General features: G+C 40.8%; 1 protein-coding gene across 3 annotated transcripts in view; it reads right to left on the bottom strand.

Annotated features, from left to right (window-relative positions):
- LOC118105911 (limbic system associated membrane protein) overlaps positions 1-20,226 on the bottom strand; it is a 609,939-nt gene that overhangs the window by 248,877 nt on the left and 340,836 nt on the right. Inside the window, exon 1 of one of the 3 annotated variants that reach the window (XM_035153945.2) lies at positions 9,843-9,954. The exons of the other annotated variants lie outside the window; for them this stretch is intronic. The gene's annotated coding sequence lies outside the window, so the exon portion shown is untranslated. Of the gene's footprint in view, positions 1-9,842; positions 9,955-20,226 lie in introns of those variants that run through there. 3 annotated transcript variants of the gene reach the window in all.

Below are 20,226 nucleotides of genomic sequence, written 5' to 3'. Positions count from 1 at the left end.
ATTTAAGTTACTTATTTGTTTACAGTACAATGACCAATTTTTCCAATGAATCCGTTCTGACTTGCTGGGAAAATTAGAAAACAAATCACAAGTAGTGTACAGTATGTAGTGCTTGAAAGCACTATAGAGCATTATGGTGTAAAATATAACTTTGTTATATGGTCTCTTCTGGAGAGGTTTCAAAACCACTTTCAGGAGTTAAGATTGTTGGGAGGTAAAAACACAGACAAAATAAATACTGTATTGAAATATGTGTGCATTAGAGGGGACATTGCTCAAATGCCTCATCAAAGGTCTTATTAAAGGTTCAGAGTGTATAATTTAGTGACATCTAGTGGTGAAGTTGCATGTTGCAGACAAACACCCATCACCTCACTCTCCCCTTCCAAACATGAGAGATAACCTGTGGGAGCCTTCAGTTGTCATACAAACTCAAAAGATGTTTAGTTTGTCCACTTTGAATGACTGAAAACAACATGGCAGCCGCTGTAGAGAGGACCCTCTTCCAATGTAAATATAAAGTATTTAGATATAAATGGACTATTATTTGGTAAATAAAACAATTCATACGATTTAGATGAAACACACTAGTGAAAACACCACCAGGAATATTTTATATTAAATGTATGCCAATAGATCCCTCTCACCTAAATCTTACATACTGGACATTTATATGTCCTCACTGTGTCACGAGCCAATAGTGTGATTGCTGTCAATAGGAGAAACCACAGGGAGTAGGAAGCATGACCACTTTTAGAAATAATGTTTATGCCTTTCTGCTTTATTGACAGCACGCTGTATCCGCTAATGAGAGACAGCGACGACAGTATGATGAAGTGCACAATAAATCATACAGTTGATTCACATTGCAAATATACGAACATCCGCTGCTTTCAACCTGTAACAACTGACCCAATCATTCCATCTCATTCAGGTGCACGAGTGATTTAAACCTCAGATTTTTTAATATTTGGCTGCGGTGTGTAAGCATACCTCCCTCAAGGACTCAGATTCCTTTCCGGTGGTTTAATATTTTGAGGGGCTTTGATTTTTCATTTACCATCAGTTTGAAATTAAGTCATGCCACGTTTGGAACTGCTACAGTCACTTAGAATAGCCATCAGCCTTATGAGCCTCCATGGGAAATAAAAGAGACAGGGGGGAGATAGAGGCCCAGGTGCAGGGAGGGAGTGACGGAGGGAGATAGAGGAGTGGATAAATAATGAAACTGGATGGATAATGACAGTGAGGGGGTAGAAGAGATGGATGGATAAGATGAGGCAAGATGCGGAGAATTGCAGCAGAGGAAAATGGAGGCAAAGGAGAGAGTGGGAAGCGAAGCAATGCAGAAGGAGTTAAATGCAGGTAGAGGGTAAGTCAACAAAAATAACCGAGGCAGGGAGAGAGTGATGAAGTGAGATATAGTAGAGAGAACATGTAGAGGAGGACAGTGAAAAAGAGGTAGAACGAGGAGAAGGAAGGAGAGAAAGCAGAGGTGTGATGCGATCTGACACTAGCGAACCCTCTGGATCCAATCCCACCCCCATCGCTCAGAAAAGAAGAGTGCTCTTCTTTGATCCTGAACACTTTGAACATTCTGTCAGGCTTGTACTTTTACAACAGCGAAGACGAACAAGAAGCCACAAAAAAGAAAATAAAAAAAAAAAACATATCCGTGAGTGAGTTGCTTGTAAGCATCTCAACAAATACTTTAGCTTCATTTGTCTTTCTTTTGATTTCCTACATGTGATGAAAGCAGGTGGAAGTCTGGAGGAGCTGCTGAACACGCAGTGGAGGGTGAGCAAATAGTCATTTTGTGTAAATAGGAAAAACAAATTAAAACAAAAGATATTAGGAAGGATTTTTTAATAACAAACCTGAGGATAATTGTGCGCAAGAGCTGCCTCCAACATCCTCTGTCTCTATGCTTTCTATCTGTCTGTAGTTTTATCGCTCTTTTAGTGACAATGAACAGTTTTCTTTAAAGAGGGGCAACAATAAGGTGCCGATGATTACACGACTGCTAGCAGCTACCATGGGTATAATCTCAGTCTGGCAGAGGCTCCACTGCCTTCAGCGCGTCAGAATGCAGACGGACAAAAGCATAGAAAGACCGATGATTATGAGCTCAAACACTCTGGGGCCCTTTCACTCGTCATTAGGCAGCTCTTGGTCGTGAGGATTCTTGTTCTGGTGTGTTGCAGCTTCCTCAAGAGCGGCAGAGTGGAACGCACAGCATTCAAACCTTGTTTGACAGACAATGCAAAATGCAAACACAAGTATTGTCGGAGGGAGCAGCACTGCAGTCAAATCATGTACATAGTGACTGCAATAAACTGCAAGATAATGAGGGCTAAGAAGACAAATGCTTAGATTTGGCTGTTTTGTCAAACACGTAGAGCTGCAGTGGAATAATTACTAGTGGCTCACATCACAGGAAGATAAAACTGTAAGCACATTACCATGGTAGCTATAAATCTGCCAAGAGTCACTTTATTTACTGCTTGAGTCATTAAAGACAGAGATGCACTTTAGAATTATGACTTTCCCTTTATTTGTTCAATGACCATCATCATAAGTTTTATTTCAGGAATGAGTGAATACTGTTGTGATTTTAAATGAAGACCTAAAAAGCTAGAAACAAAGGGAAGGGTTTCCATCATCATATTCAGTCATTTTTTAGATGGAAAAAAAATGGTGTTGCAACCACAACTTTGGACTGATGCAAGACCGGAAATCTGTCCGTCTATCCGTGGCAGTTTGTTATAGTTAATACTAAATACATGTGACCAAAATAAGTTTACTCATGGGTGGCTGGGCTCAGTCTGAGAGACAGAGTGAGGAGCTTGGACGAGTCGCTGCTCCTCATGTTGAAAGGGGACAGCTGAGGTGGTTTGGACATGTTGTCAGAATGCCCCCTGAGCACCTTACACTGGAGGTTTACTGGGCACGCCCAACTGCATGGGAGGAGGCCAAGGGTGAGACTCAGAACTCGCTGGAGGGTCTTGGAGACCAGACTCAATTTAACATGTTGATGTTAACTAATAATCCAACTGAGCACAAACATTACCTATAGTCATCTGTTGTTATGCCCCTCAATTCCAGGCTGTAACATAGATAAACAGTTTGTGTATTTTCTCTGCAAATACAACCGCATTTTGTGAATCTTGCTGCTTGTGTTCCTCTCTTGAAGATGCTTGAGATCCAAAGCAGCTATTCTATTCTTGTATATAAGGGAATCATGGTTCCCTTTTACACCAGAAGCAAAATGCCACCTTTTTGACACATTCTTTTCCAAGGGCATGACTCAAGGTTAAATCTGAAATTACTTTTAGCAATGTTTTAGTTTTTAACAGCATCCTACTCAACTCTTCATTCTTCCAAAGGTAAACCCTCAAATTTGGCTGGAAAATAGAATCCACTAAAGTCATGGGGACTGCAGTAACTAACTCCAGCCAAGTACGAGCAAATCACAACAACAATTCTTGGAAAATAGCCATTCAGCTCCTCTTGGCACCTTATTTGTGCCATCTGCTTTAATTGCCAATGAGTGCATATTATTCTTTTTCCACACCCAGATCACTTAATATTGAGTTCATGTAGAACTATAACTATTTCTAAATAAGTTAATGCCACAGTATCCGCACTTTTTTCCTGCTGCCAGCGAGTGCACATTCAGAGCACTTGTCATGCTAGGCACAGTGGTGCTTTGATCTAAATGCTAATAACATGACACATTAGTACGTCAATATTCATTTGTGTAAACATAAATATCTCTGTTTCTGAGGGTTTTTTTGTGGATGAATCCTCAGTAGTTGACATCCTCCCTTGTGTTTCTCTCTGAGTCAGTGTGTATTTTTTTCCACCACTCTATGCAGTGTGCAACATGGTGCGGACTGAGCTGCAAACAAATTGTGAGATACAACAAGTCCTGGTGGTAGTACATCCACAGAGAGAGCTGAGAGGCTAGAAAGTCAAGGAAGAGAGAGATGGATAGACATATGGATAATGGATGGAATGATGGAGAGTTGGCTGCAGTTTCCACGGCAGGATGAGGAAGACAAACAAGTCACAGTGTGCTCGAAGAAAATGCTAAAAGTGACCACTGACACATTTGACACTTCACCACAGACACAACATATTATCACAAACACCCGCTTGAGGATATCACATGAGATAATACAAATCGCTGCAGGGATATTTCACACTGTGACCCAGTTCATACTAGCTATATCAATATTTACAAGACATCAAGGTAGCTGTAAATATTAATTGACACATCACATCTCCCACAGGAGACACTCATTACACACATGCTCAGGAAGCGCGCGCATCTAATTACATTGCACATACAAGCAAATGTATATGCTGTCAAATCAAGTGCACTAAATGAGGCTGTGCAGAATTGAGCCTGTGTTTGTGAGATGCAGGGTTGCACAAGCTGCTAAAGAAAGCATGTGATCTTTAAGCGTGTTGTCTAGGAAGTATCCCGTCTGCGGCTGAGGAAGAAGTCTGTGGCTTTTATGGCAGGGAGGTCACACGGTGACACAAACACATTACAATTAAACTCAACAGATGCCAAGAGACCCATTTCCCCCTCGATCGGGGCTGTCTCCAGTGCTTGTGAGAAAGTGAGCCACAAATATTGTCGTCATAGTCGAGACTGCCGAGTGCAGTGTAGAAAGGCAGATACACAAAGCAGCAGTATGCAAAGTGTCCATGTGAATCATGGGCTGATTGCTTGTCTTTACAAGGCCACAGTGTGAAGGCAGATGGACGGTCAATGGACACAGTTGATCCACAGTCATATAGAAAGAATACAGACTTTGCACAAGCAAAGATTCACACTTCTCTGTGAGAAGTGGCATATAGTATTCATTGTACTGCAAAGAGTCACTGGTGGGGGGGGGGAAGAGAGAAGAGAAACATATATTGTGTTATCAAGTATGTGAACAGTTCACATGTTGGCCTATATTCAGGAACCAAGGTGAGTGCACAGGTGGTGGCAAATGCTCAAGCCGCCTGCTGCTGACATACTGGTGACACAGTTGTAAAATGGGATAAGTTAGGGTGAGGGGTAAGAGGACATGTGTCTCTAAGGTCTGGGGGCCATCAGAGCAAACAAAGTACAAGTCACATTGTCAATGTAAACGTGAGGTCTTCCTGTCATTAATCAAAACAGATCATCCTTCTCTGAACCTCCCTGCAGAAAAAAAGTTACTATTTTGATATGGAATATACACTTCCACATAAATTCACACCATCAACAGGAACAGGAACAATGAACAAAGAGAGAGAACGTATTATTAAATAGTTCAAGTTAGTTGTAATATATTTGCCATATAATGAGCTGTCGATAGATTAGGCTACTGCTGTATATTGATCAATTTTAAAACTACTAAAATTGTTTGTTGATTCTTAACAGTTCTCTTTCGTGCTTCACAATCACATTTTATCCAAAACACAATAGCGAGCTTTTCAAGAGTAACTTCATTTCAAACTGAATCAGGCAAACAGGACAATAATTACGGAGGTTTAAGTATTTCATTTTCAAGATGTCTATGTTGTTTGCACCTGCAGCGTAAAAAAAAAGCAAACACTGCACTGAGGCACGGTGGGTGTGGTGCAGAGATGAGTACTGATATTAAAATTGCATCGTGTCACCGGCTTGAATTCCCTTCGCTGTGTCCTCGACCTATTTCAGCATCAGAAATGACACGGAACATTACGGAGCAGATGCAGAACTAATCTGCTTGACCTGCAGATGTCCCCGCTTGGCTGGCAGAGCACAAGAATGCAGCCAAGTCTATACAAATACACATTTTCCTATTTGAATACAAGTGCTGCAGGGATCTGAATGAAGCAGAACTAGTGTTGCAAGATTTGGCACCTGGCACCTGAGAAGCTATTCTTTTTTAAAATAAGGTTATAATGGTTTGCTTCAAATGGCTTTTGTGAAGTGAAGTTAATTATTAGTTTTTTTGTGATTATTAATACACCTCACATTATAGCAAATGCTCATAACCAGACACAAAGAAGAAGAGCATTTTTTTCTTCTTTTATCTAATTTGCAGCAACCTCCTCCATGTATGATACAATTCTATGCAATAAAGTCAAAGAAACTTGAAGCGGAAAATAATGTGGGATTACACCGAACAATGATGCTACATAGTCTGAGCTGCAAGATAGGATTAATACAGGGTCTTGCAAGTTGAAGATGGTTCCTACTGTTACACCGCCTTTCGTCATCCTCTTTACTCAGCAAAAGAGGAGGCATTGCATTTCTCAGCTCAAACAATCCAATGACGCACAAGGCATATCATCATCTTTACTATTGTCCCTTTCCCTCCCAATAACAAATGCAGCAGAACAGACACTCACTAACTATCTGCACCCGGTCACAAATTAGACTCGCAGGGTAATTTGTTCGTCAATGACAATAAAATTATGCTTGATCTGCTCATTTGGCTGCGACGGAGCCTCTATGGTGTATTGGGAATGCACAGACTGTTGTGTAGCGAGCGACTGCTAGCATCAATCATTATTTGGCCTCATTGGAAGGCTCTGGCCCGTCCATATGCCGGTGTGTCCATGGTCACTGTCTCCCAGCGGACAGGATTTGGCTGCTGTTGCTCCGCAGATGTTCTCCGCTTGTGTTTGCTGCTCCTACTGATTGTACTACACTGCTCAGTGTGTTCATGTGAGAGTGAGTCTTTCTCTTTTCTGACATAGGGATAGGCAGACAGTGACACCGGGGCGGGGGAGACTATCTCCATCACACACGCACGCAGACACACACTTTCAGCTTCATCACCACCTGGTGAGCTGTTTGCCAACAGCTGGGTTGTAAACACAATGTTTGTACTGTGACATTAAGAGGAACTACATGGATGTTGTACTAAGCAGCTTGAGTTCATCACTTCTGTGATCCAGGTCTAACAAAAGCTCACCTTGAATAATGGGGAAAAAAAGTAACCTGCTGATTTAAACTAGCTACAAGGTGAATCGTGCTTGTAAGTTTACTGGTAAGCAGCCAAATATCTGGGATGTGTGAAAGCAGCAATGTGTTTGCCATCAGAAATCATTTGTTGAATAACGGCTAGAATGAAATTGACCTATTTCCATAATCAAACATTTTTGAGGTGAAAAGATGCAAAGAAAATATAAATATAAAAAAAAGGGTTGCCTGCTTTTCCCACATACTTTCATTTTAGTTTTGTTGGACAGAAAATGAAAATTCTCAGTATATTTTAGAAATCTGACACATTTTAGATAAATTCAATCAATTATCTAAACTGCCCATCACTTTGAGCTGGAGCCATCCCAGTCGAAATTTGGTTGTGGGCTGAAGCCTGGTGAAAACACACATAGACACGGGGAGATTGGAAATAATGAAAGAATGAAAAAAAAAACAATTAATTAAATAAATGTATGTTAAAGATATTCTCAAGAACTCGTTGGATATTTGACTGATAATAACACAGTGCATTTCACCATTGCAGTTGAGACCCAGTTTGTCAATCTGTGTGATTTTCACATTAACCTATAAACATGAAACATCTGCAAATAGAGCAGTGTAAACAATGTGTGTTTCTGTGTGTGAGCACGTTGTATAAATGACTCCGATGTAAACTGCAATTAAAGTGTGATGAGGCCTCAGCAAGGTCACTCAGCTGTACACATGCTCCTGTCTTTATGAAAAGAGCATCTTTCTAATAGTATACAGTATAATAATCACTTCCTTCTTGCTGCTTAGATTGGGCCTCTAAGGGTTTTTCACACTTTGAGGTGTTGCCCAGCTCTGCTTCCTCAAACAAAGACACGATGTTGGATGGATATTTCCGATATTTCCGAGTTGTTAGGAGGAGAGAAGAAGGTGTAGGAAGACGGAGGGAGGAGGGTCCAGGAGAAGATGAAAGGAAAAAAGAGCCTGGAAAGAAAAGAAAGAGCGCACAAAGGAACAAGAGAGCAGAGATCTATCCTCCAGGCACCAAAGAGAAAGAACAGACGGAGGGGAGAGAAAGTAAAGAGAGAGAAAACTTGAACTCCAGACCCGACCTACCCTCTCAACACACTGATTCATACAATCAAACACTTGAGCTACTACTTCCCCCCCATGTGTTTTCACACTGTTTTGCATAACTTGACACTTTTGCCAGTGAATGGCTTTGATGAGATATGGTTTTAAGATTTGGACGGTGATTAGGATATTCCTCAAGGGAAAGCTTTATGTCTACCCTAACCAGAGTCTCCATCTAGTTTCTGACTCTCCATTTGTTTCCCTTTTGCATGTATAAGAAGTGGGGAGAATGAGAGGAATAGGTGCTGAGGGCCCTCTTTTCTATTAAATGTCTCCAGGAGATTTTTTCTTTTCTTTTGTAGAAACACATTATCAACCAAAACAGCTTTCTCAGTATCATATTTCACACAATAAGTCCCTGCAAAAAGGTATTCATAGTTATTGTTCTGAGATCTCAGAGGTTTCTAGCCAGCCGGGATTGAAATTCACTCGGCAGACTGCAGCCAGGTACAGATTATTATTAGCTCTGCCACCGGGACAAAGCACCTACCCTCAAGCATCGTTTACATCTTCACTATTCTGATCGCTTGAATGTGTGATTCAGGCAGACGGCAACCTGTGACGGAGCAGCACCACCAAGAGATAAAAGGTAAAAACTGTTTTCTGATTCAATTTAACGAACATTGCCTCAGACAGCATAAAGAATGACGGGTCACAGTTCCCGCTCTCCCCGTTCTCCCCGCTTGTCACATCAGTCGCTGCAGTTCAGACCCGTTCCCACAGGTCCCTGAAGGTGGAAGTAACAGAGGGAGAGAGAGAGAGAGAGAGAGAGAGAGAGAGAGAGAGAGAGAGAGAGAGAGAGAATGTCTGTTGCTCATGCTGATGTTGGTGCTAGGGTGCAGCTGCATTTTGATGTCATTTCCCCTCTCTCCATTAGGAAGGTAGTGTCTGATGAAGCAGAACGTTGCCCCACTGAGCAGAACCTTCAGCTGAGATGCTGAGCTCAACTTAACTTGGGGCCTTTCTGTGTCTTGGTTTTCTCCAGATGCTCCAGCTCCCTCCCACAGTCAGGACATGCAAATGTGGGTTACGTTAAATGCAGACTCTAAAATTGTAAATTGGCCGTAGGTGTTACTGTGAGAGTAAATGGTTGTTTGCCTCTGCATGTAGGCCCTGTGATACAGTGGCAACATGTCCAGTGCGTACCCGCCTCTCGTCCAATATCAGCCGGGATTGGCTCCAGGGCCCCTGCAACCCTCCAAGGATTACCAGTTTATATAATGGATGCATGATTACATTTAAAAATCTTCCTTTAAAACTATACATAAAATAAAAAACTCTATAAACTCACAAGGGAAAACCAGCCAAAAGGACTTATTTCTCAATCCATATCTAATTTTCAGTTTTGTTCCCTTTTTAAGCAACAATTAACCTTTTTCTATTACTGCACATCTCAAACTTTAATTAAAAGAGTGTTCAAACATTTATATATGGTTTAGAGAATGTGAGATTGTCTCATATTGAGAGATGCAATGTTGTTTCATACACCTGATGTGGCAGCAAATATCTCAACTGTATTCAGCATGAACCCGTCTGCATGAAAGACAAGCTCCATCTATTGGTCCTATTTAGCTCAGAAAAATAGAAGTGACTGCTCACGTATATGCTCTGACACACAGAAACAAAGGCCTGCACTACTCAATTACACCTGCACACAGAAATGCACACCTGCAAAAACACACACACACAGACACACACACACGCACACACACACACAGACACAGACACACGCACACACACACTGCATGACTGCAGCACTCACAGTTCCAGCTTTTTAACTCCAAAGTTAATTTGTTCCAGGCGGGCACACGTGGGGAAGACGGATGCTATCAGAGAGCTGCAGACCTGCTCTCAAACTGACTAATCACACAGCCAGAGAGAAAGACTGAGAAGGAGTACCCAAGCCGGAGAGTTGGGGGTGGGAGTGGAGAGAGCGGTGCCAAAAAAACGTGTATACATCCGTGTGCAGTGCGGTAGGGTGGGGTGGGTAGTATGACAGAGCCAGTGTGACAACAGCGTAGGGACTCAAGGAGACACGTGCTAGGAGAAATGACGCAGAGGACAGACGGGTGAAAAAATAAATAAATAATAATAAACTGCCCCATTTCTTAACTGCACATCATAAATTGCAGTTATTGAGGTCTCTGCAGAAAGTTTAAGTCTGGAGCGATCCTGAGTCAGCGGCTTGTTGCGAGGGATGAGAGTGTTGGTGGGCGAGACAAGTGGAGAGTAATCCATTTAGCTGGCATGGCGCATGACAGTGGACTCCATTAAGGGTGCATTGTATTACACACAATATTTGGTCGCAATAAAAGACTCCCCCAGCAAACACTTACCAGGCAGCTCTGATTCAGATGTTTAATAAATAAATAAACACTGTGAAACTGCAACACAACAATGGGATGTATTGCAAATAGGTTTTGAGCCTTTTCACAAACTCACTTTCCAAGAATGTTGGTTAATTGCGAAATAGTACACGTGAACAATAAGGTAGCAAACATAGACTATATATATATAAACATAGTCAAAACCCTCCCACTATCCACAAATGAATGAAAAACATCCCGGATACAAACTCTCCCATAATGTGCTATGACTTCATTTGGAGCTTTGGCTTCACTTTCATCCACATATACAATGTTTAGTAGGAAATAGTGTTAGCTAATAGAAACATGAAGCTTTTTTTATCTTTGTTGTCATTCAAGTATTTCAGACATGGGCCTGTGTTATTTTGGGACTTGTATGCACTGGCAACTAGCGATGAATTGAAGACATATAGATGAAATGAAGATCATTTACAGCAAGGCAATTATCTGGCAAGTTCTGTAGTCATATATAAAAAAAAACATGTGTCATAGCCGTGTGTTCAGATACGACTGAGTCATGACTCCAGTTTCTGACACAATTTGCTGGAACGGAACAGAATTTAAAATAGCTCATCTTAACTGCCTCCGTGAGCTGTGTGAGTCGCAGCCACGTCTGCTGCTGCAAGTGTTGATAATGTCACCAGCAGGCAACTAAAATACATACCTGCCGAACTAACTTAGCAACACCTGCAGAACACCTGACACTTTCGGTATAGATCTCTGGACCTCCTCTGCAAGCAAAGTCTCTACCTCATAGGTTAGCGCATGTGTTCCGTTTTTACCGCAGTTGTTGCATCAGGGACAAGTTTTGTTGCATTTATGAAAAACTACAGCACTTAACTTTTATATAACCAAATAGACGAGTTTCCTGTAACTTTCCTGTAATCTGGTGGAGCAAGGGCTGTGGCAACATGATGTATTAGGTGGCTTCTTACATTGACCTGCTGGGGAACATAAATATGTAACTGCTGTTAAAGAGCCGCTGAATTATGGACTTGGTGCTTAACGTGTCATCTTGACAGAGGACGTTGTGTTTCTCACAGTCCAAAATCTTTATAGCAGTGAATACAGACACTCCTTGTAATTGATAGGATCTTGACAATTTGTATTATATATGAGCTATAAATATATACACAAGCATAATGTTTTTTTCCTTGTCGTGACAATCTTGGTGATCGTCATCTTTGCTGTAATTGTTTTGTTTTATTTAAAAAAAATCCTTAGCCACAAAACGCCAAGTGCTTGGAATGAATCAAAACGCAGTGTGACCTCTGTCTGAGCTGCAGCTCCGTCCTTGTTGTTTATTTTCATTTATTGACACTTTTAAAATGGCAAAAAGTGGCTGCTGTATCCTTGATGCGCTCCACTGGGCGAGGGGGAGTAATTATGTCATCAAAACCAAAACTAGGAAGCATCCAAATTTAATGTCCTATCATTTGATTAATCAGATAGAGGCATTACTTTATCATTAATCTTTAATCTGTACGATCACTGTGAATGTCAGAGTGGATGAATCTCTTCTCAATTAAGGATGGCTCCACTTGCACCGCTGTTGCAAGTCCTGCGCAAGGCTTTGAAGATTGCATCGTAAAATTTTAAATAGCAAATCATCCATACTTTGTCTGGCTGCATCTCCCCCTTCATGCCCTTGGAGGTGCCTTTACAACCCTGACCTTGAGACAGCGAGTGGGAGAGAAGGGGGGCTGTGAGGGGTTGGTCAGGCTTGAAGGTGAGTCCCAAAATCTATTTTTTTTTTTTTATTTTCCACGGAGTGGAGAGCTCATCTTTTTTTGACGATTTTGCTTCATCACTAGTTCATATAGGAGCTCAATTATCCTATTTCCCAGCACAAGTAGATCCTGGCTCTTCACATTAACCTTGCCCACCTCTAATCTCTATTCAGGTCTTATCTTGGCCTTTCAAAGACACTGGTTTTGGCCATTATCATCTGGTGAGACGGGTTTTTGTTATGTCGCCAAGAGCTGTAATTGAATGTGGATGTTGATGCAGTGTGGACAAGGGTCAGCTGATTCAGTGATCTGTGAGTTGAGGTATTTGCTTGAAGCAGCACCGGAGTGACACTTTGTTTTAGTATCTACATAACCATTCTGTGGGCCGAGTTGAAAACATATTCTACTTCCTCGGATGAATGACAGCAGTCACTGATAAGAGGTTCAAACAGTAGGTCAAAACTAACTGTTGGATCATTTTGGTGATTTGTTTTTTTATTATTTCACCATATTGGACTGACACAGGTGTTCTCGAGTGCTGATCTCCCTAATGGCAACACAATTCACAGAATGACTTCCTGTTTGGCAAAACGTTTTGTTGCTGTATGCTTCATATTGAGCTGAATTACAGAGCTTTTATTTTGAAAAGTTGTGAACTTGGGTCCGAAGATTTTGTCGGTAGCTTAACAGACCTCTGAAATAGCCACCATGCAAATTATGAAAAAAATAACACCAAGTAAGTCAAACTTATATATAAACCACACACATGAAGCAAATTCAGTTTAATTTCATGAAAAACATTAAATATAAAGATAAACCAGGTGGGATGAACACACAGTTTTCTAACTTCACTCTGCATCATAGACTGTTTGTAAAAAGCTCTGCAATCAAAGTCCAGCGACAAACAGTAAAAAGTGACAGTATATTGTAGAACTGTTTGGGGAGGACTCACTAATGAAAAATAATCATTCTGAAGTAGCTCAAGAGCTTTAACACAGGACAAGAGAACAGCCCATTCCAAACAGGCAGGTTTAGAACCGGTAGCTATAAAAAAACAATATGCAAAACCATTATAAGGATAATATATTCAAGGTAAGTAACTAATGGACAACAACATTACCAAGGCTATTTAATAAACTATTTCATGTTACTGCTTGTGTGGAAAAGCCAAACGTAAAAACAGTCTATTACGATTTTACTGCCCAAGCTTAAATGAAAAAAAGTGAATTGCCCCAATCTATAAGCTCCCTGAATAAATGAGGTAGCAGCCCAATGCTCTTACAAAGTAATTACAGCGGCATAATGATTTAACAGTAGCCTTAATACCTCTTTCTCTGCACAAAGATCAGAGCACAATCAATAAAATATGCACAAACCCACGCACACACAAAAAACACATCCACTGCCTCACACTCGCACATACACACATAGCTACAGGGACACGTCCATGGTCCACAATCAGAGCCTCCTTATCTTGATCTATGTGACTACATGACTTCTATTGGCACAGCAGTCAGGGGCGTGCACCCCTGTGTCATTAGATTAGTGAACCTTACCATCCTCACATCCAAGCCAAGCCAGGAGAGCACATAATGAAACCATGGAGTGGCAACAGTAACCAGACAGTGAGGAACAGGGAGATACAAACACCTACTGCATATCTTCATTAGCATGCAGAGTACGTGGATGATCTCCGGTCCCCATGGAGATCATTACAATACAGGCTAATTTTAACCTCAGTTTTTATCCACACAGTGATAAACAAATATTTACAGTGATCTGTTACAGTACGACCAGCTACTGCTTTGAATTGAAATCTGGACAGTTCATTTTTGTCACTGGTATCCATGGCGTTCATTTACATTTATTTCAGACTCATAGGTCCAAAAAAACAAAGCACAGAACAAACATATGAAAATACAACCATCACACTATACAATCCACAGGGATTAAACATATACTGTACATATACAGATACAGTAGCATCGTCTCAGTTTGGGCCCTTACGATGGCTTTTTTTGAGCCAGTTAATTGACACAAAAGCCGTTTTCACTCGGGAAAAAGTCTGCACAATGGGGTCCGGACTTTGTTCTTGAGTTTGCCTTTTACATATAACGACTGCAGCAGGAGATTCTGTGGTCGAACACAGAACTTGGTGTTGATGGGGCAGCATGTAGAGACAGGGCACTTCTGCAGGGATCACGTGTTTTTTGGTTTACAGCTCGTCTGCCCTAATCACTGAATGCTCTCACGTCTTATCTTTCTAGGGGGACATCTTCCTTGGTGTCTTCTTCATATATGACACCTCTTTTCCATCCTGAGGTATTTGAATTTCTTTTGTCAGAAACGTCATCAACACACTCACTCACTTGCAGTGAATCTCCCGGATAATCTCCTGGGGAATCCTCACACAGGCTCACTCTAGTTTTTACTAGCGGGCTGGGCCAGAGAAAGTCGAGAGATTGTCCACAGCAACTGGCTCAGGCAATTACGCTCTCACAAACAGCCCTTCCAGAAAAGTTTTTTACAACTCACAGAATAAAAGGTGGGGACATTGCTAAGTACAAACATGGAGCCAATGTGAAAGGTTGTGATATATCACAGCATAGCACTGATTATTTACGACTGCATATATTTACAGTTTTTTTTATTAACTGATGAAAGATAATTAATCTGGATAAGTGTTTTACTATTTCTGTGTTGAAAAAAAAGCATAATGCTCAATAATTCAGCAGTGTCTCAAAACATTATTATATTTAAGTGGCAGAGGAAATTCAAACGCTGTTTCGCTGTCCCAGCTTTTTTCTACCAACAGTCAATGCTGTTTTATTACTTCTGCCAAGGAGGTTACACGTCCTAGTCTCCATTGGTTTGTTTGTGTGTTTGTTGGCAGGACTAAAACTACTGGACGGATTACCATGAAACCTGGTGGAAGGATCTGGTATTGGTCAGGGAAGAACCAAATAAATGTTTGTACCGATCTTGATAATGGGCAGATCAAAGAACTCCGTTTCACTTTCTTTAACATTCTGAGTGATTTTCAATATTGCTAATTAAAAAAAAAAAAATGATGATCATTACATTATCTAAACCACCAGTTAATTATTGTAACCATGACGATGACAGCCCCTGACCCTAACAAAGTTGTAATTGTAACTGAAACCATAAAGTGTCAGATCATTGAACAGTTGTGTCAAGGACAAACAGCTCATTTAGATATTTAATGTGGAGGACACATAATAATCTTCTATTTGAGAAGGTGGAACAAGCAAATATTTCATATTTTTATTTGATTGAATGACAACAACACTAAAATAACTTGCTGTTGCCTGCCGACAAAATCTGATGATAACTCTGGTCAAATTAAATTTGAATGGTAAAATAAATGTTTAATTGTTCGCAGGCATTTACAAATAAAATTAATGAATTAAACTAACTGAATGCATTCAAAATCAAGTAACTACATTTTTTCAGTACTAAACAACACCAAACCCAACAATTGCATTTTTTTCCCCTTATTTTGTTGCAGTTTTTAACCCAGCTTATATAGGACTTCTTTTCTTTTGATCTGTTGGGTTCATCATTAGAATTTAATGATCAAAACACAGGCTGGAAATTTAGTATATCGTGTGCCCACACACACACACACACACACACACACACACACACACACACACACACACACACACACACACACACACACACACACATGCACGTAGAATAGTACTTTCTGCCATCAGATCTTCTATTTATAGTAATGCTGGGTTAGGCTGAAACCCAATGGAGAGGAACAAAGAGATTTCTGAATACAGCTCAAATGGGGACATTTCTGCAGCTCATCTTATATGGATGTTTCCAGGGTGCAGCTGAAGGGGAATTAACTGTACTTCATCGCAGAAAGAGAAACGCTGTTTAGAATTACTTTGTTTCCACAGATGTTTCTTAATAGGAAAAAAAAAGCATCCTTGTGAATAGAGTGTAACATGGGGCCTCATTTGGAACAGCACCTTCAGCGTGTTTATGTGCAGCAATTCAGAAAGAGAAGAAGAAGAGTGGGTGGTTGTCCCATGTGGGTCTTCTTCCACTCGAACATTGGACATGTCTTCATGTGCTACAAACACCTCTAACACTTATCTTTTCAAAATGATCAAAAGTCTTCAGCGCCTGGACAAAAACAATTTCTTGTCACAGGGCCAAACAATGATGTGTCGTAAACAGTGTCAGGGTTGTAGAGAAACTTTGTTGGTGCTGTTTTAATTTTTTTTTCTTTTCTGTTTTGTTTTATTTTTCCATCACTTTGCTTTCATGTCTTGCTGAGCTGTGGGTCTGGACGAGGGGGGCAGAGTCAGTTGTGGAAGAACCGACACTCAGCAGCACCAGGAGCCATTGTCCTCTCAAGAGCTCGCACTCATTACCCCGCAATCAAAGCGTCGCTGCAAAACGAAAGACATTTCTACTTTTACATATTACTCCAAGATGCAATGCACCACTTATGTGTGGAAATTATGTATTATGTTATTATTTATTTATTTTTATTTTACTAGACGCTAAGCCAGTGCAGTCTGAGGGGGACATCGACAGTAGTGGTGAACAAGAAGATACAATACTGAGCATCAGGTAAGCTTTGTTTTGGAAGTAAACTTATTTTCTCTCATCTAATTATCATTGCATTAGGTGCCATCGCTGCGGGACAGAAATAAATTGTGACAGCTTAGACTGAGATAATTTCCAATTGCACAGTTTAATGGCTGGGTGAACGAAATGTTCGACTACAGTGGTGGGAAATTGGAACAATGTACAGCTTAGGTATCCACCTGAATGCACTTATTCAAGTCAGCCTGCGCGCACAGATGAGCTCTGATGCTGTTGCAATAGAGTGCAAGTCTCCATATAAAGGGTTCAGGGGAGTACGCACAAAAGCAATTACCGATGATCTTTATGTAGAAAGAAAGAAAGAAGGAAAGAAGGAAAGAAGGGAAGAGAAATTACAGACTTCCTGCTTAATGCATGAACTATTCCCCATATCTATTTGTGCTGATGAGGCATTGATTTACAGTGATACATCATTTGGCTCTGATGATGGCGTGTTTTAAACAGAACATGCTGGATAAAGTGCTAGTTAATATCTCAGAGCAAAATTACTGTTTGTGACATCGCTGCTCAATAACAATGCGGGGGGAAATGTTGTCCATCAGTCTTGCGTATGTGAATATGTGCAACGTTTCAGAGAAAGTACATAATAGAACTAATGCAGAGATCTTGATTTTCAAAGACATGTCCTCTTGAAATAAAGGGAGTGCATGAACACATGAGACAATCAATAGTGTGTCAATAACACAGGAAATGGCCGTTTTCGGGTAGATGCACAAGCACAGCTAATTTTATGGAGTGCACAGAATCAATGTGAAATCTGGCAGCAGAGTAAATTACTAATGACTGGGTTTTAGACGAATAGGACACCAGTGGAAATGACTAAATAGCTCGAACCTGAGGGGATACATAGTGAAAATACTTATCTCATTGATCTGACACACATCTTGATGTTTAATCAATCCTCAAGTCTTTCAGATATTTTCCTCTCGTCATCGATGAGCCGATGTTACCTGTTGAAATATGCGGGCTCGTTCCCATAGTGACCGCTGACTGGAGCCTCATTACTTCACTAAAAAGACCCAAGCTCACTTCAAACAATACTTGGGTATTTTCTTCAATAGCAGATAAATTAGCATAGAAATTGAAAGCAGACACGAGCTGAGCAGGTATATAAGCTCCTCTCATTCTCCATTTAACTGAAAGTGTTGCAATGCAGCGTTGACAAAAGGTGTTTAATTTTCAACTCTGTTTCGACCCGGAAAGTTATTGATTGGTGAGAATTCACTGAGCAGAAGACAAATGAAAAGTTTTACTCAACATTTTTTTTTTTACTATATTCTTTTTGTCTTGTACATTCTGAGCGGCTCCTGTTAGACATACATGCATATGTTTATCTTGTCAAATAATGAAAGTGGGACTGTTGAAAGGACACTGGTGGGCACACTGTCCCGGAGGAAACAATGTTTGTACTTTGTTGAGTTGACTTTGACTTGAATGGGTGACTTTTCTAATTTTTAGAAAGTTTTAGTAAGAACCCTCCTAAGGATCTATTTGCTGATAAGTCATTAGCAAAACGTGGAATAGCTTATGCAACTATGAACCCATTGAGACCTAAGGCACCGAAGAAAAACACCTTGTAAAACCTAAGCAAAATCAAAATCAATCCCCTAAAATCTAAGGGTTTTCTGAAGAGCTGACCGAATTGCGAACATTTACAAAAAAAACTTTATTTCTCAGCCTCTGAAGCAGAGAGAGACACAAAATAAAAGCATTTTATGGCATGGACATTTGGCCTTCATTGTAATACATTGCAATTTCCTCAAACTTCGTAAACTTAAAACAAAAAAATCAAAAGAAATAACTGAGACCCCCCCCTGTTTTCCCCTCCTCCTCCTCCTCATACATGACTCTTACTGACTGAGCCTTGGTCAGCAGGTCAGCAGCCACATTGTGTGGGTCTGAATCGCCAATGCCGTTGTCATCGTTGTTTTTGTCAATGAAACACTGTTATCGCTTCTGTCGCTTGGATCCTCAGCTTTTGTCTGAAACGCTACTTTAAGAACTTTTTCAGGCTAAGAATGACAAACAAACAAACTGCAAACCAGTACAACGCTCAAGTCCCCAGTGCAGAGAAAAAACATCTACAGGAAAGCATTTGTTGCTATTGCCAAAAAATATCTTAATCAGTAAAAGACAGTCACTCCTTGTGATGCCGACTTTTTATCAATTGATTTCGATAGTTGAGGTTAATGTAAGTGTCTATAGGGTAAATGTTTTCTTTCTTCTTTCTCTTCTTTTATAGCACCTTTTGCACATGTAAGCAAAGACAAATTTCTGCCTTGCCAGACAGAAAGTATTTTCTATTGTATTCTAAACTACATTTCCCATAATCCATTTGCCTTTCCCGCAAGTATTTTTAGCGAATCACAATGTATTTGAACAGGGTTTTCGAGGGAAGAACCACACAAACCCAGCACTCTACATATGTTGCATCCGGTCCTACTGGGTTAAATGGGTGACATCCCTCGTTTATAGACATTTTTAGTGAGCACCCTCTTACTGCAGTAGCTGATGCAGCTATTGAATGAACTCAAACATCTTCATGTGGGCAGGATGTGTCATCAAGAGAAAAGGCTTACTGTTCACAAAGTGCATTCTTTAAAGTGACTCATCAGAGGACTGCATTCATCACAATGAATGTTCTTTGCGTTTGATTGAAGTGCCCTCCCTCCACACACACACACACACCACACACACACACACACACACACACACACACACACACACACACACACACACACACACACACAAATTGAAATGCCTTTCCATAAAGCACCATTTGAAGAAGGAGCCCGCACAAGATAAAAAAAAGAGCCCTGAACCATCTCTATCATGTTGATCAAAAGTGACAGCTCTGTATTGCGCTTGACACTCGGCCAGCCCCAGTGGCAGATAAATAGTAATAGAGAATATCATTCTTCACCTTCAATCCCTCAATAAAGACAATCGTTGGCCTGAACACATGGTGAGGAGATGAAGGGTGAGAGTGATGCGATGTGGCAATCATTTTCCCAAGCGGCGGCGTTTACCACGTTTCATTCAGTAATGCTATATCTTTCAGGGGGGACAGTACTGGACTAGGCAGCCATTTAGAGAAAAAGACTTAGGGGATCATCAAGGCACTGAGCAGGTAATGTTTAGGCAGGATGGGAGGGAGGGAGGAGGAGAGAGTGATAGCTGCAACAGGGTGGATAGAGAGATAGCACAGAAGATGGTCATGAGAGTGATGGGTTGGATGAGACGTGATCGGAGGATAGCAACAGAGATATGGGGGGCATGGCCAAGATGTTGGCCATGCAAGCCAGCACTGAAGATTTAAAATCCCCCCCTGTCTCCCTGCACCACGCTGATGGAAAAACATCAGTCATGAGTAGAGAGCCAGAGATAAATGCATCAT

This window comes from Hippoglossus stenolepis, chromosome 4 (genome assembly GCF_022539355.2).
Source record: "Hippoglossus stenolepis isolate QCI-W04-F060 chromosome 4, HSTE1.2, whole genome shotgun sequence".
Lineage (NCBI taxonomy): Eukaryota > Metazoa > Chordata > Actinopteri > Pleuronectiformes > Pleuronectidae > Hippoglossus > Hippoglossus stenolepis.
This window is presented reverse-complemented; position numbering and strand designations above follow the sequence as displayed.